Source organism: Halichoerus grypus, chromosome 15 (assembly GCF_964656455.1).
Source record: "Halichoerus grypus chromosome 15, mHalGry1.hap1.1, whole genome shotgun sequence".
Lineage (NCBI taxonomy): Eukaryota > Metazoa > Chordata > Mammalia > Carnivora > Phocidae > Halichoerus > Halichoerus grypus.
In genome coordinates this window covers 60,640,727-60,657,778 of record NC_135726.1, presented here as the reverse complement: position 1 = coordinate 60,657,778, position 17,052 = coordinate 60,640,727, and the positions used below count along the sequence as shown (strand labels likewise).

The 17,052-nt window shown below is 49.0% G+C and overlaps 1 long non-coding RNA gene across 1 annotated transcript; it reads right to left on the bottom strand.

Annotated features, from left to right (window-relative positions):
- Window positions 1-2,529: 2,529 nt before the first annotated feature.
- On the bottom strand, window positions 2,530-13,686 carry LOC118527820 (uncharacterized). The gene is made up of 3 exons (XR_004913286.2): window positions 13,036-13,686; window positions 10,838-10,988; window positions 2,530-7,152 (listed from the first exon to the last, which is right to left on the bottom strand). It is a non-coding gene; the product is annotated as an uncharacterized LOC118527820 (long non-coding RNA).
- Window positions 13,687-17,052: the final 3,366 nt, after the last annotated feature.

Genomic DNA, 17,052 nt, shown 5'->3' with positions numbered 1-17,052 from the left:
TCTCCCTCTCCCCCTCCCCCTGCTTGTCTTCCCCCTCTCGCTGTGTCTCTCTCTGTCAAATAAATAAATAAAATCTTTAAAAAATAATAAATAAAATAAAAATAAAAAAGGAAAGACTCTCCAGCCTGAGTTCAGTGAGCAGCTGGGGGCGGCCAAGGGACCTTGTCACGAGGGGGGTTGGTGTCGGGGAAGATAAGCAGTGGGAATTTGGAAGTGTTGAGTCTTCAGTGCCTGGGCTGCTGGACTCAGGCAGGTCTCGGGTGCTGGGGATGGGTCTGGCACATGTTCAGAGGACAGTAGGCTGGTAGCCTGCCCCCTGTCAAGCCATGGTGCCAACTCAAGTAGGGGGCCTTGTGGAGGAGGGTGAGCGTGTTGTTGAGGATGTCAGGGGGAAAGGTCCTGGGCGCATCCAGCGAGGAGGCTGGCAGGAGAACTCAGCCCCTGGATGTCTTGCACTGAATTCAGATGCACTCATCCTGGAGGATGTGGTACTGAGTCTCCTAGGAAGAGCAGAGCACTTAGGCGAGCCCCAGAGAAGCCTACCCCAGCGTGATGCTTGAGAACTTTGTCCTGGTGGCTTCTCTGGGTCAGGCCACTGGCTTCGCACTCCCACAACCAGAGAACTGTTTGCTCTGCTCTTGCTATGTTCCCCTTGAAAACTACTTTTGGTCCTGGAGCTCAGGCCCAGGCCATGCTACCTCCTCTCCCAGGCTGCTGTGAGCACCCCCACACATTCTACCAAGGGGCCATGAGCAGCTGAGATCAGCAATCAGAAGCCTGTAAATCTTTGCAGCAGGTTATGTCCAGCTCAGTCCCTTTGTGTAAGATCCCCAGCATTTCATGCACTGATGTGGTCATTGTTTGTGGGGCCACTGGGCTCTTTCTTGGAGACCTTCCCTGGAGGTTCAGGTTGTGAACATCAGTGTTGTTCATGTACAGATGATCCTCAGGGGCTATAGTCTCTTAAGGGGGGTTGACCTCTCCTGGGGTGGATTCTCACAAACCTCATCAGCCCCCATGGCTCTAGTGGCTTCCACATTCCCTGTGGTTACCCTACTAGAATTGGTGAGGAGACCAGCCCTGGTGACTGCCTGAGGTGGGCTATTCTCACACCTGGTGTCTGACCCATGTTGTCTCAGATCCTGGAGCCTCCCTGACCCCCTACTGTTTTTCACCCTCTTTTTTTTTTTAAGATTTTATTTGACAGAGAGACACAGCAAGAGAAGGAACACAAGCTGGGGGAGTGGGAGAGGGAGAAGCAGGCTCCCCGCAGGGAGCCCGACACGGGGCTCAATCCCAGGACCCTGAGATCATGACCTGAGCCGAAGGCATACACTTAACCAACCAGGTGCCCCTAAAATACTCTTTATTTTTAAGTAGTTTGAAAGAAGTTGCAAAAGAGTTCCCATGTACCCTTCATCCAGCTTCCCTCAATGATAATGTTCTACATAACCACAGTACATTGTCAAAACCAGGAAAATATACTAATACAATACTTTTAACTCAACTACAGACCTTATTCAGATTACACCAATTTTCACATATACTCTTTATGTAGTTCTGTGAAATTTTATCACATGTGTAGATTCATGTTACCACCACCACCACAGTCCGATACAGAGCTGTTCCAGTCCACAAGGGAACTTCTTTTTTTTTTTTTACATGGTACAAGTTTTTTAATATACAATTTGTACTTATACAATGGCGTACTATTATACTATGAGAATGGGATAATGCACAATCTTTTCTATTTCTCCTCTTAACAACCAAATTAATATAAATGTTGCACAGCTCCAAGAGCCTGCATATCAATGATCAATTTCTCTGACATGCTGGTTTTAAAATACAATAATCCTAACACATTTACAATGAAAACATTTATATTATACTGTGACACTCAATACATCTAGAAATATTAAATGTTTAAAAATAAATATTTCACTTGCCCATTATTTACAAAGTTGTCATATTGCCATATAACAGATGAACATAGAATTTTGTAATTTAGATTCTATAAAATGTTCTTTAGAAAAATGAATTTTGGGACGCCTGGGTGGCTCAGTCGTTAAGCGTCTGCCTTCAGCTCAGGTCATGATCCCAGGGTCCTGGGATCAAGCCCCGCATCGGGCTCCCTGCTCGGCGGGGGGCCTGCTTCTCCCTCTCCCTCTGCCTCTGCTTGTGTTCCCTCTCTCACTGTGTCTCTCTCTGTCAAATAAATAAATAAAATCTTAAAAAAAAAAAAAAAGAAAAAAGAAAAATGAATTTCATCAACGTAAGTATATCTGAGAAAATAAGATATACATACATGCCCACAAGGGAACTTCTTTTTTTTTTTTTTTTTTTAAAGATTTTATTTATTTATTTGAGAGAGAGAGAGAGAGAGCACATGAGAGGGGGGATGGTCAGAGGGAGAAGCAGACTCCCTGCTGAGCAGGGAGCCCGATGTGGGACTTGATCCCGGGACTCCAGGATCATGACCTGAGCCGAAGGCAGTCGCTTAACCAACTGAGCCACCCAGGCGCCCCCACAAGGGAACTTCTAACTAACCCTTAGGTCATACCCTCTCCCAATCCTGACCACCACTGATCTGTCCTCCATCACTAGAATGTGCCACTTCACAAATGTCACATAAAGGAAATCCTATAGCATGGATGGGCTATACTGTGGGCTTTTATCACTCAGCATAATGCATTTGAGATCCATCCAAGGTGTGTGTATCAGTAACTTGCTCCTTTTTATTGCTAAGTAGTATCGCATTATCTAGATATACCACAGTTTGTTTATCCTTTCACCTATTGAGGGACATTTGGGCTGTCTACATTATTATTATTATTACTATTATCATCATCATTGTTAGCTATCACAAATAACACTGCCATGAACATTTGTATTCAGTTTCCTATGAACATGTTTTCACTTTTGTATGGACATGAGTTTTCATTGTTGTGTGTGTCAAGGAGGTGATAAATGCCCAAGAATGCAATTGTAGAGTTGTACAGTAAGTGTATGCTAAACTACCAAATTGTTTTCCAGAGTAGCTGCACCATCTTACAGTCCCACCAGTAATAGCTATTGAACATGTTTTCATGCATATATTTGCTATCCATATATCCGCTTTAGAGAAATATCTGCTCAAGTTTTTGCCCATTTTCCAACTGGACTTTTTTAGTCAACTTTATTAATGTATAACATATATAACAGGGACGCCTGGGTGGCTCAGTTGGTTAAGCGACTGCCTTCGGCTCAGGTCATGATCCTGGAGTCCCGGGATCGAGTCCCGCATCAGGCTCCCTGCTCGGCAGGGAGTCTGCTTCTCCCTCTGACCCTCCTCCCTCTCATGCTCTCTGTCTCTCATTCTCTCTCTCTCAAATAAATAAATAAAATCTTTAAAAAAAATAAAATAAAAATAAAATAAAAATAAAATAAAAAAACATATATAACAAAATGCACTCATTTCAAGTGCAAAATTAGATGAGGTTGGACAAATAAATAAACCCATGTATTGAATTTGAGATACTCTCTGTAGTCATTTCCTTAAGCCAATATAGCTATGTCCACCTACCTCCATTGTGCGGCTAATGGCAAGTATATTTCTGTTTGTTATAGGTCAAACAGTACAATTATGTATATGGTTTTATATAGTTGCTTTTATAATAAGTTTAAAAAAGAAATAGCATTTATACTTTCTTATGCATAATTACTGGTGCTTTTTGTTTTTTTGTGTGGATTCACAGCATTGTCTGGGATCACATACTTCCAGCCTTTAGTACTTCTTGGGTTGGTTGACACTGGACAAGGAGATAACTCCAAGTCCCTGCTCATCAGGAGCAGAGAAGAGAGAGTGGGAACATCCAGGTCACTGAGATGCAAGCCTCAGTTGGGACTCTGTCCATTCTTTAACAAGCACATGATGTTTTCTGCTTATCAAAGAATGTTTATTAGCATATTTGCTGATTATAAATGTAATCATTTTCAGTGCCAACATTTTTTAATGGAGATACCCTAATTATTTCCAGTAGTGCCCTATTGTTAGACACTTTGACCTCAAAACAGTGCAGCTCTTAAGTTCATTGTATGACTCTCCTTGAGCCTGCCATGTTTTAAATTTGAATAGACACTGCCTAAAACTGGCCCACTATACTCCAAGTAGCCCAGTACGAACTACACATGAAAATCACATGATTTTCCCAATGACTGTCTCTAGTCTGGCTCATTTTTTAAATTTCTGACATTTATTTATCAATATTACTCTAGTTTTTATTAATATACATTATTTTTAGAGCACTAAGTTTTAGGTTTATGGGAAATTGAGCTGATAGTACAGAGTTCCCATACTCCTGGTCTCTCCCTACAGTTTCCCCTACTGTTAACATCTTTAGTGTGGTATATTTGTTATAACTGATGAACCCATATTGATACATTATTATTAAATAAAGTCTATAGTTCACATTAGAGTTGTACCTAATATGGGTTTTGACAAATACATAATGTCACATGTGTCAGTCATTACAGTATCATACAGAATAGTTTTGCTGCATGAAAAACCCCCTGTGCTTCCCCTATTCATCCCTCCCTCCCCCAAGTCCCCAACAACCACTACTTCACTGTCTCTAAGTTTTGCCTTTCCCAGAACGTCATAAAGCTGGAATTATACGGTGGGTGCCTTCTTCAGACTGACTTCTTCACTTAGCAATACGCATTTAAGATTCCTCCATGCCTCTCTGTGGCTTGACAACTCGGTTGTTTTTATTGCTGAATAATATTCCATTGTATGGATGTGCCACGATTTCTTTATCCACTTACCTATTGAAGAACATCTCAGTTGATTCCTGTTCTGAGCAATTACAAACATTTGTGTGCCTTGCTGGATGACATGGTAGCACTATATTTAACTTTGCCAGAAACTATCAAACTCTTCCAAAGTGGCTGTACCATTTTGCGTTCTCCCCAGCAGTGAATGAGATTTCTGGTTCCTCCTGTTATATTTTGGATTTTAGCCATTCTAATACATATGTAATGATATTGTTTTAACTTGCAATTCCCTAATAGCAGACAATCTTGAGCATATTTTTTTATGCTTATTTGCCACCTGTGTATCTTCTTTCCTGAGGTGTCCAGATTTTTTGCCCTTTTAAAGTCATGGTAGGCAGGGACACCTGAGTGGCTCAGATGGTTAAGCATCTGCCTTTAGCTTGGATCATGATCTCTGGGTCCTGGGATCGAGCTCCATGTCAGGCTCCTGGCTCAGCGGGAAGTCTGCTTCTCCCTGTGTCTCCCCCCTGCTCATGCTTGCTCTCTCTCCCTCCTTCTCTCTCTCAAATGAATAAATAAAATCTTAAGAAAAAAAAAAAAGGATGGTAGGCAGAATTCTAAGATGACCCCAAGATTTTTCCATTGTAGGGCAACCCTCTAGGGTCCCCACCCATCTTAAAAAAAAAAAAAAAAAAAAAAAAGATTTTTCCATCGTAATCCATGAGACTGGATGGATTTTTTTCCCCAGAACCTCCAGACAAGAACTCAGTGTAGCCAGCACCTTCATTCTAGTAGGAGCAGAGAACTTAGCCATGTTGTGCTAGAATTCTGACCTCAGTGCTGTGAAATAATAAATGGATGTTTTGGTAATTGTAATTTGTTACACAGAAACAGAAAACTATTACAAGGCTGGACTTCTGGCAGTGGCTCCCTCACAAAGTCTTCTCTCTGACATGAGGCTGAACAAGGTGATAGCCATGGCTAGAGGCTTTTGCACTTTATGGTACTCCTAAGGCCTTCAGTGTGAACTTTCTGGAGTGAAATAAGATTGGAGCTGCAGCTGAAGACTCTCCCACCACCTGGGTGGCTCAGTTGGTTGAGCGACTGCCTTCAGCTCAGGTCATGATCCCGGAGTCCCAGGATCGAGTCCCGCATCGGGCTCCCTGCTCAACAGGGCATCTGCTGCTCCCGCTGACCCTCCCCGCTCTCACACTTTCTCTCTCTTTCTCTCTCTCAAATAAATAAATAAATAAAATCTTCAAAAAAAAAAAAAAGACTTTCCCACATTAGTTGGACTGAAGAGGATATTCTGTGGTATGGAAGCTTGCATGTAGAACAAGCTTGGTGCTTTGGGGTAAAGATTTCCCACACTGACTGCATTTAACGTCCTTTGGGGTCATGATCTTTCTGGTACTGAACGAGCTTAAGGCTGTGTCTAAAGGCTTTCCTATAATTCCTGGTGTTAAATGAGAAGCAGATAAGGTGCAACATGTGCTGCACTCATGGGCCTTTATGTGTTGAGAACTTGGGAGGTACCAACACCCGTGGCTATTTCAATGCAGACTTTCCCACACCAGCAGCCCTCGTATGGCCTTTCTCTCACGTGAACCTTCTGGTGCTGATTGAGACAACAGATTCTGCTGTAGGCTTTCCCACATTCAACGCACCCATAAGGTGAGCACTCTGGTGCCAAATGAGGTTGGAGTTTGGCTAAAGAATTTCCCATATTCAGTGCATTTATAGGGCATTTCCCCAGTGTGAACTTTCTGGTGCCGAATAAGGGTAGATGCGAGGCTGAAGTCTCCCACATTCACTGCACTTATAAGGCCTTTCCCCTGGATGAATTCTCTGGTGCTGAACAAGTGTGGATTTGTGGTTGAACGTTTTCCCACGTTCACTGCACTTGTAACAGTTTATTTCAGTATGAACTTTATGATGTGTGCTCAATTTAGATGGGTGGCTGAGGGCCTTCCCATACTCTTTACACAGACAGGACGTTCCTCCAGTGTGGATTTTAATCTGCGTAATAAGAATTGGTTTCTCCTTAAGGCATTTCCACCTGTTGAGCATCTGTAGGATCTCAGTTCAGTGTAAGTTCTTAGGTGGTTGAGGGGGGCAGAACTCTCCAGGGAAGATTTCCCACAGTTGCTGCACTTGAAGGGTTTCTGTCCGGTGTGGACTCCTGGGTGCTGCCTGAGACTGGAGCTGTGAGGGAAGGTCTCCCTGGTGCTGCTTGGGAGCTTCCCCATACTGTGAGCGGCCTGTTGCTGTCTGAGGCCAAAGCTGGCCTGCAAGTCCACGCCACACTCCCCACACATGAAGGGGTGTTCTGATGAGCGGGCCCTACAGCTCTTCACCTGCTCGAGGGGTCCTCCTCCTCTTCCACTTGACACAGACAACCTGAAAGCAGAGAAATGTCAGTTAGCTGAATGCTAGGATGGGAGGAGGAGGCACCTTCGTCACCCGTGCATGTCAACATACTCAGGAAGGAGTCCAGGGGATCGCTGGAAGGTTCTGTGAAGCTGGGGCGGGGGGTTCTGGATGGAAGGGCTGACCCTGCAGGCTAGGACCCAGCCAGATGACAGAATGTGAAAGATCTCAACAGAGATGAGAACACAAAGAGGGAGCAGAAGAAGGAGAGAGCTATGGTCTCCGTCACTTCTCTGCAAAGGGTTTCGGCAGGGCCTTGGCTACTGGTGACAGAAAGCACTGTGAAGAGGCATGTGTCCAGTCCTGTGAAAAAGTCATTGCAGCACAGTAGCTGGTTCAAGTGTGACACAGAGGATGCCTCATGTCATGTGTAGAATAGGTCCATGTCGCACAGCTATGCATAGGTTACTGGGCTGGTTATCACCTGACTGTCTCTCAGCTCCAAATTCACCCATTTGCCTGCTCTGTGCAAATGGATTCTTTAAATATTTTTCTTTGCAAGCCTGCATGATGTTAGCCTTTTTTTTTTTTTAAGATTTTATTTATTTATTTGACAGACAGAGAGACACAGCGAGAGAGGGAACACAAGCAGGGGGAGTGGGAGAGGGAGAAGCAGGCTTCCCGCCGAGCAGGGCGCCCGATGCGGGGCTCGCTCCCAGGGCCCTGGCATCATGACCGGAGCCGAAGGCAGACGCCTGAGTGAGCCACCCAGGCGCCCCGGATGTTAACCTTTGCTAGCAGAGGGCATTGGGAAGAAACTGCAGGATGAACAGGGTTTTTTTCCCACTTGCTGTGCGCTCCCTCGGTGGCCTGCTGCTGTCTGTGCAACTTTTTCACGAGCGCTCACACCTTCTCCAGTACCCCGCCCCTCTACTCACTCCAATCCCCTGGTGATGTTAATAATACTTTATTTTGAATCTTCCCTGTTCAAAGCACTGTGCGGTTTCTCTCTGCTGACGGAACCCAAATTGGTACAGAACTGGTACTGGGAATGGTTCCAGGAGATAGCCTGCAAAAATGGAATTTGAAGACTGACTTAGTTGTGTTTGGGACATGAGCACAACGCAGAGCTCCCTGACAAATAGGATGACAGTAACCCAGGGCATGCAGTGGTATCAATTAAACAAGCTACGACCTTGTGCCTTGGGAGCCCAAGTGGCTCCTGCACTTCACTTTTATGGCAGTAATGACAATTGCAAGGACTATGGTGTGGGACCAAGGGTCCTGAGTGCCCCGGACCACTTACAGAAAGAACATAATACATTCAGGTTCTTTTTTTTTTTTTTTTTTTTTTTAAAGATTTTATTTATTTATTTGACAGAGAGAGACACAGCGAGAGCAGGAACACAAGCAGGGGGAGTGGGAGAGGGAGAAGCAGGCTTCCCAAGGAACAGGGAGCCTGATGTGGGGCTCGATCCCAGGACCCTGGGATCATGACCTGAGCTGAAGGCAGACGCTTAACCGACTGAGCCACCCAGGTGCCCTACATTCAGGTTCTTAAACTACCCGCTCAAGCCACAGTCTGAGAAATAGATGGATTCCATGACCTCCCTCCGAGAATCTGATTTCTTACAGCTGCAGGGCTGATGATGCTAAAAACCAAACAAAACTCAGTTGTGCAGGTGACTGATTTGTATCATTTGAAATCACAATCTTGCCACATTTCTCATGTGAAAATTAGGGCACTGATTGGTAATGAATGGGACAATAAAACATTTGTTTTTTGTGTGTGTATTTGTGCTGCATTAAACTGCTAAATTTGTAGTAATCTGTTATAGCAGCAATAAAAATTACAACACCATCTCCCACTATGTTCCACAAAAAGACACAGAAGACATTCCCTTCACTAAAATAATTGAGAAATATATTAGTGAGAGGATTGAAAATCTCTGTGGTTGCTCTCTTTTGTAAGCCAGTTATGACTGTAGGAGATGCTGCCGTTGAGATGGGCTCCTCTGCTTTCTCGGGGATGATCCCAGGGGTAGCAGAGGCCAAGTGGCCGCACTTAGGTACCAAATACAAGGTGGGCACATCCGCCGTAGCAGGCAGCAGGGATGTCCAGGCGACAGAATGCCTTGGCCTGAGGAGGTCTTGGGCAGTGAGTAACTGAGTACAGCGTTGCCCATACTTGGGGGTACAGGTCATTATGCTAAGGAGGGCTAAATGCAAGCCCCTGAAGCTTTCACTCCCTGCCAGGGTAGAAAACCAAAAGCAATACTGCATCCCTGGAGGAGCTGCAGAGTCTAATGCCACCACCAGCGATATGAAAGAAGCGTCACATGCCATTTAACTCACTAGTCTGGCCTGAGCAGAAGTCAGATGGATCTTGGAGAACGACTGTGGACCGTCCATCCTAAATGTAATGTGATGCCTCTGACTGTGGCTGCTCTTCCAGAGGAAGAACCAGGCACTTGGCTTGCATCCAAGGAACCGGCTGGCGCCTTCTCTTCCATACAATTTACAAGTGACACCAGAAACCATTTGCATTTATCTGCTCAAACCAAACCACAGTTTGGTTCACATTGTTGCCTCAGGATGACATCAATTCTGCTCTGTCTTGATATTGCATAAACATCACATCGGTCCACTTCATTATGACATGCTGTGTGGATCTGATGAGCAAGAGGTAGCAACTACTTTAGATATCGTGGTAAGAAATATGCAAACAAAAGGGTGGGAAACAAAACCTACAAAAATTCAGGGGCCTGCCACCTCAGTGAAGCTCTCAGGAGTTCAACTGCCTGAGTGGGTTGAGATATCCATTTAGTTGTTGCACCTCGCACAATCAACCACCAAAAAGCATTTGGTAGGACTTTTTGGATTTTGGAGGTAACCGATACAACATCTAAATCTACTGCTTTGGACCATCTACCAAGTCAGCCACCAGGCTTCCTGTTTTAAGTGGAACCAGAAAGAGAGAAGGCTCTGAAGCAGCTTCAGGCTGCTCAAGCACCCAGGCCTTATGACGCAGCAGACTCAGTGATACTGGAAGTGTCTGGCAGATCAGGACACTGTGTAGAGCCCGTGGCAAGCAGCTGTAAGAGAATCACAGCACAGACTCTAGGATTTTGAAGCCAGTCTACAGCTTATGCAGATAACTACTCTACTTCAGAGAAACAGTTTCTAGTTTGCTAATGGGCCTTCGGCAAAGACTGAATGCTTAACCAGGGGATGCCAGGTCACATGTGACCTGAGCTTCCCATCATGAACTGGTATTGTCTGACCCACATAGCCAGAAATCTAACATTAAATGGAAATAGTATATAAGATCAAGCTTGGCCCAAGACTTGGGCGGTCCTGCACAAAGACTTGCAGAGGAAGAGGGCACATGTGTAGCAAAAAGGGGCCATGACTCCAGCGGGGTCACCAAGCTGGAGACAGGCTGAGATTGGTGGGATCAGTTGGATACCTGTGAAAGACCTGGACCCCAAACTCTACCCTATGAAGTCTTGAGGTAATACCTACTGGGGGCTACTCACAGGGCTGCTCGAAGAGCGGAGGGAGAGTACGCCCACCCCAGTCACAGCACCCACAGCACCCACCATAGGGAACCTGGGAAGCAAGCAGCCCCTGGTCCAGCTTTGGGATAGACAGAACTTCCCATGGGAAAAGGCAGAGGGTAGTCAGTACACTGTGGGAGGGTGTAGGGACTTACCCAGAGAGCCGATGAGCTCAAAGTTCTCCTATATCACATCATGGTATAGATGCCTCTGCGTTACGTTAAGGAGCCTCCGCTCCTCCTGGGAGAAATACACGGCCACATCCTCAAATGTCACCTGATCCTGCAGTGATGGGTTCAGCTGATCCTAGGGGTTGATGATTGGGCAGAAAAACCAACCAAAGGGACACATCCAAGCCTTTGACACGGAAGGGTACTCTCCTCTCTCTCACTGACAGGCTCAACACCCCACCACCACCACCACCACATCCTGATGCTTCCTTTTCCCTCCAGAACTCTACCTCAGAGAGAATACCAAGGTCACAATGCCATTGATGCCTTTCTCGTCATGTTACTATTAGATTCTGTATCCATCCCACAGCAACAACAGGATGGATGCCATCTATGTTCTGGTCCAGGCACACAGGCCTCACCCTTTCTCCTCCCAGCCCATTCTCTCTGTGTCCCTCACATCACACCTCTCAGATGCAACTAAACCCTCACTTACCATTCTTCCTTAGGGCCAGATGCCTGCTCCCAAGGCCCTTCAGTTGGCCCTCCCACCTATCAGGCACATAACATACTCAGCATCCTCATACTTCTGCACCCACACCATTCCAGTACAACCTCACCAGTTCACTCCATTGACAACTCCCTGGCTTCCCCACATGCCACTCTCCATGTGGTGTCCTGAGAGTGCATGGCATCGCAACCGCAATCCTATCCTGCTCCAGCCTGCCTGCACTTCCAATGGCCCACTGCCATTGCACCTCACACCATCAACCCCCAAAAAACACTTGGTAGGACTTTTTGGATTTTGGAGGTAACCTGGCCCTGTTCTAGCTTCAATATTCAGCCACTCAGAACTACAATTGGATCTCTGAGATGCTGGACTTCCCTCACAGGCTGTGCTCTCACTTGCCGTGATCCTCCTCTCCCATTCTGAGGCATACTCAGAGTCCAGCCCGCTGGGCCTGGGGCACTGCCTGTCGCCCAGGTGACCTCCATCTACCACTGAATGCCTCTGCAACCCTGAATGAAAACCCTCAGGCCCCAGAGAGGGCAGATATAAAAGCCTGGTCAGCCTGCAAACAGGTGCATCAGCCCAGCCCCAAGCCCATTTACCCCCTACATCCATCACTGCCATGCCACAGGCTGCACCCCAGGTCCACCTGCCGATCAGGAGCCTTGGCTCCCTGACACTCCCCCTCTTCATTCCCTGCTAACATAGGCCCAGACTTCACAGTGCCTTAGTGACACCTGCCACCACCTTCCAACTGCACAGTCTGAGCATCCGGTCCTCCTTGGCCCCCAGCCTCCCTTCCCACAACTGGTCCGGGCGTTCATCACCGTCCTTCATCCCACATTGTTCCCAGGCCCACTCTCTAGCCCCACCCTTTGGATCTTTCCAGCCCTGACCCTGCAGAATTCCAGAGCTGCACATTCAGGTGCCTGCAAGGTGCCTCCATTCCTGGATATATCACACTTAAAATCTCCAAAACCACACTCCAGATCTTGTCCCTGGAACATGCTCTAGCCACCAACTTCCACAACTGTTGGTAGATCTTCCATCCATCAAACCACTGAGTCCAAACACCTAGGCTACTCCTTGATAGGTCAGTGTCTCTCACCGCCTCACATCCAGCAGTTGGGCTGGTGCTACTGAAATAACAGATACAGAGTCCCAGCACCTCTGCCATCTCCATTGCCACCACCCTGGTGCAGCCACCCATCAGCAGTAGCCTCTCACGTGCCTTCTTCCGGCACAGTCCGTAGCCAGGGGGAGTCCCCCAACACCTGAGTCAGATCACCTCCCTCCCCTGCCCTAAATCTCCAATGCTCCCGGCACCCTCAGAACAGAAGTCTAGGTCCCTTCCAGGCCTGACTCCTGCCCCTGCTCTCTGTTCTCACAAGACCTAGGTGGGCTCTGGGTTCCCTGGACACTCCCAGCTCGGCCTCCCTAAAGCACTTGCGGGCTTCTGCGTCTTTAGCGCTTTCCGTATCACACCCCGTTGACTGACAGAAAGGGGAACCCTTCTGCGTAAGCGCCGGATTATGGGCCAGGCGCGCTCCCAAAGCCCAAGTGGGCAGGGCAGGGAGGTGAAGGCGGCGGGGAGGAGTACAAGTCCCACGACACCAACATCCCCGATACGGGGGTCTGAGTGAGCGGGGTCGAGGGGGCACCCTCGACTCACCTGCGCCGCCCGCCGACCCCGGCGCCGGAGCTGCGCACTGCAAGGCGGACACCCGGCCTGGGTCCCACAGGTCCGCCGACCCGACCCCAGCCCCGCCCACGGAGGGATGACCTCGGGCTGACCGTCGCAGTCCGGGCCTCAGTCCCCACCCACTCCTGCGTGAAATGCCTGCGGGGCCAGGGTGCCACCTGCCGGGGCGGCGGGGGCCGAGGACCGGTGAGGAGGCTCGGGAGAGCGCGCGGCCCGGGCGGATCCCTCCGTGAGAGGCGGGCGGTCCCACAGTCGGGACGAGTCTCAGAGAGTCTCAGTACTGGGAGCTCACGGCTCGGCGAAGATACGACGACGGACCCTGCCCTCCTGTAGCTTGTGTAGTAGCACCCAGAGGACTCAGCCCTGCCAGCGCGCGGGGCCTCGCGGCGGGAACTACACTACCCAGAAGACACTGCGACGACGTCTCGGGGCTGACCAATGAGGGCCCAGGACAGGGCGTTTCTGGGAGGGCTGCTGGGGCGGGACTTCCGCCGTCCGCCTCTGAAGGTTGTAGAGCTCCAGTTCTGACAGCCTTTCGCTTCGCTAGCGAAGCGGCCCGGGAGGGCGTCCGTTGGGCTCCCCGAGGCGGCGGAAACGGGAGCGGGGACGGCACGAGAGTCGAGGAGGGGGGAGGGTCCGGCCACGCCATGTATGCGCTTTTACCGCGGAGAGTGTCCCTCCTCGTGGACTCCCGGCGTCCCCCACCGTAGTGGGACGGCCCCGGGGTGTGCAGCCGAATCGCGCGGGGTGTCCTCCGTGGCCTCCGCAGAAGCCGGCACGTGCCCGGGGCCGCCCCCGAGTCGTCCCGGACTAACGGCCTTGAGACCTCGGCTGGAGGAAAAGGAGGTGTGGGGAGGAAAATCGGCAGTTGGCTGTGGGCAGAGGTGTGGATGGGCCCGGGCCCTTCCCCCTGCCGGGGATGTGCCTGTCTCTGGCCCTGAGACCTAGACAGCCCCTTTTGCAGAACATCCTGAGAGTGGACGCCGAAGACCCTCTAGATCCATCCATGTTGTTGCAAATGGCAAGACCCCATTCTTTTTCATGGCTGAGGAACACTCCAGCATGTATACACCACATCTTTTTTATCCATGAATCTATTGATGGACACTTGGGTTGCTTCATATCTTGGCTATTGGAAATAATGCTGCAATAAACACAAGGGTGCATATATATTTTCAAATTGTTTTCAAGAAGAAGTTTTACGTCTACTTTTACGTTTTTGGGGAACCCCCATACTGTTTTCCACAGCAGTTGTACCGGTTCACATTCCCACCAACAGTGCACAAGTGTTCCTTTTTCTCCACATCCTTGCCAATACTAGCTGTTTCTTGTAATTAGATACTAGCCACTACACTGACAGTTGAGTAGTGACTAGAAACTGCACAGCCCACAAAGGTGAAAATATTTATGGTCTGACCCTTTACACAAAACGTTTTCTGGCTCCTGATTAAGAAGTTACAGAGGTGGGGTGCCTGGCTGGCTCAGTCAGTAAAGCTCATGACTGTTCATCGGGGGTCATCAGTTTGAGCCCCACATTGGGCACAGAGATTACTTAAAACTTTTTTTTTTTTTTTTAAGTTACAGAGCTGAAGAATTTAACCAGAGCTTGGCAAAAGCTGTATGTAAAACAAAAGTGGATGGAAGGAATTTGCTAGAGAGGGAAATGGTAGAGGTAGAGGTGGCCATACATAACAGCTGCGGTGTGACCGGCCCAGCACTGGCTGCGAGTGAAGATGGCTGGGGTGCCCTTCCAGTCACAGGTCAGCAGGGGGCAGGAGGCGGCTGTGCCAAGCCCTGCAGGATAGCCAGGGGTTGCCTCAGAGCCTTCCATTTTGAAGATTGACTAGGAGGATTCACAGACTCAGAAAATCTGTTATATTCTTAGTTGCAGTTTTTTTTTTTTTTAAGATTTTATTTGAGAGAGAGTGCGCGTGAGCACACATGAGTGGGGGGGGCGAAGGGAGAAGCAGACACCCTGCTGAGCAGGAGAGCAGGAGCCTGGCTCAGGACTCGATCCTAGGACCCCAGGATCATGACCTGAGCTGAAGGCAGCCACTTAACTGCTGAACCACCCAGGCGCCCCTTATTTACAGTTTATTGCAGTGAAAAGATATAATTTAAAATCCGGCAAAGGAAAGAGGCATATAGAACAGGGACTATAGGATAGATGAGGCACAAGCTTTCGGGTGTCCTCTCCCAGTGGAGTCACATGCAGCACTCACTTGTCCCTGAATATATATGACAACACGTATGGAATGTTGCCACCGGTGCACTCACCTAAGTCTTGGTGCCCAGGCTTTTCACTGGGAAATAGTAACGAGGTCGTGCAGCACCCATGTAACTGACCTTATTACTCAGTCTCTGGCTCCCCCAGAGACCAAACTGGTGCAGCATGGCCTAAAGCCCCCACCACAAATTACACTGTTGGCATAGATGACTTGGTGTGGGTCGAGGCTCCAGGCACACAAAGACACTCTTATTTGGTGGAACAGTGGGCAGGGCTGACCGCAGTGGCTCACCGAGGCTGTAGGACAGGGTAGATCCTGGGATGAGTCATGCTTCCGCTACGAAACAATTAAGCTGCCTTGGTGCCTCACTAGGCCCCTGAATCCGTGCCAGCTGGTTCCGGACAGCATGGAGTGAGGGCAGCATATCCAGCTTCCTGCACAGATCTCTGATCTCAGACACATTCCTCAACAGGCCAGCTGGTCCCTAGCACCCTCGCCACCTGCTGCCCCCCTGCGTCCCCTCCCCCAGCGGTGACGTGCAAACACTACAGATGGCAGCAGGAAGGTGCTTAGTCCAGGTCTGAACCACTACAATGCTTCACTCCCACTCCTCCAACATTGGAGGGCAAGGGGCCTGGAAGAGTCAGCTGTTCTAATGCCACCACCCTCGACCCCCCCACCCCACCCCGCCAACACCCACAGTTCCATGTTTCCTCCCTCCCTTAAGATATGGGAGCCTGGAGACAGGTAAGAACGAAGCCAAACACTCTTCCCTTTCTCTCCTTGGTTCTGCCACACTCCCTACTTGGTGCTACTGTGGCTGGCACTGGCTTCTCCCTTCCCTCACCGACACTCACAGAAAGGGTGACAGGGTCATCACCCTAAGGATTCAGCCTGAACCAAACACCTGGGACTCTCTCACCGGAGAGCAGGTCCAAGGGAGTGGCACGGGCCTGCTTGGCTAAAGAAGACAGAGGACTGTGCTGGTGACTCCACTTTAGGTAGAGGGCTGGCCTCCAAAATGACCACCATGAGTCTCATTGTCTTGTATTCACATGCTCACTTAGTTCCCTTCCATAGTGAATAGGGTACCCAATCGCATATGGGGGAGATGACAGAATGTGACTTCTGAGGTCATAAAAGACACTGTGGCTTCTTTGGCTTTGTTCTCTCTTGGCTCACTTGCTCTGAGGGAAGCCAATCGCCATGTTGTGAGGACACTCAAGTAGCCCCCAGCCAGGATTGCTAGAAGTTCCCTCAAGCCCCCCTGGTTTGTGTGCAGGTGTTACTGAGGAGGGAAGCCTCCAAGTATGGAGAGAGAACTTTGATTGCAGGATGGGGGGAAAGTGGGGGGAAAGACCAAGGCTACCCTACCAGGGTGTGGAATTGAGGGGAGAAGGTGTTTTGCAGAAAGCTCTCTGGTCCCAGTCCGAATCCATACCCTGCCCAGCCCGACAGCCTCAGTTTCCCCATACGTCAGTCTGGATACTGCCCTTCTCGGTCCAGTGGGGGCCCTCCGTGGCCCTTGTTCTCTTGGCCTCAAGAAGATGACCCGAGGGGCGCCTGGGTGGCTCAGTCGTTAAGCGTCTGCCTTCGGCTCGGGTCATGGTCCTGGGGTCCTGGGATCGAGCCCCGCATCGGGCTCCCTGCTCCGCGGGAAGCCTGCTTCTCCCTCTCCCACTCCCCCTGCTTGTGTTCCCTCTCTCGCTGTGTCTCTCTCTGTCAAATAAATAAAATCTTAAAAAAAAAAAAAAGGGGG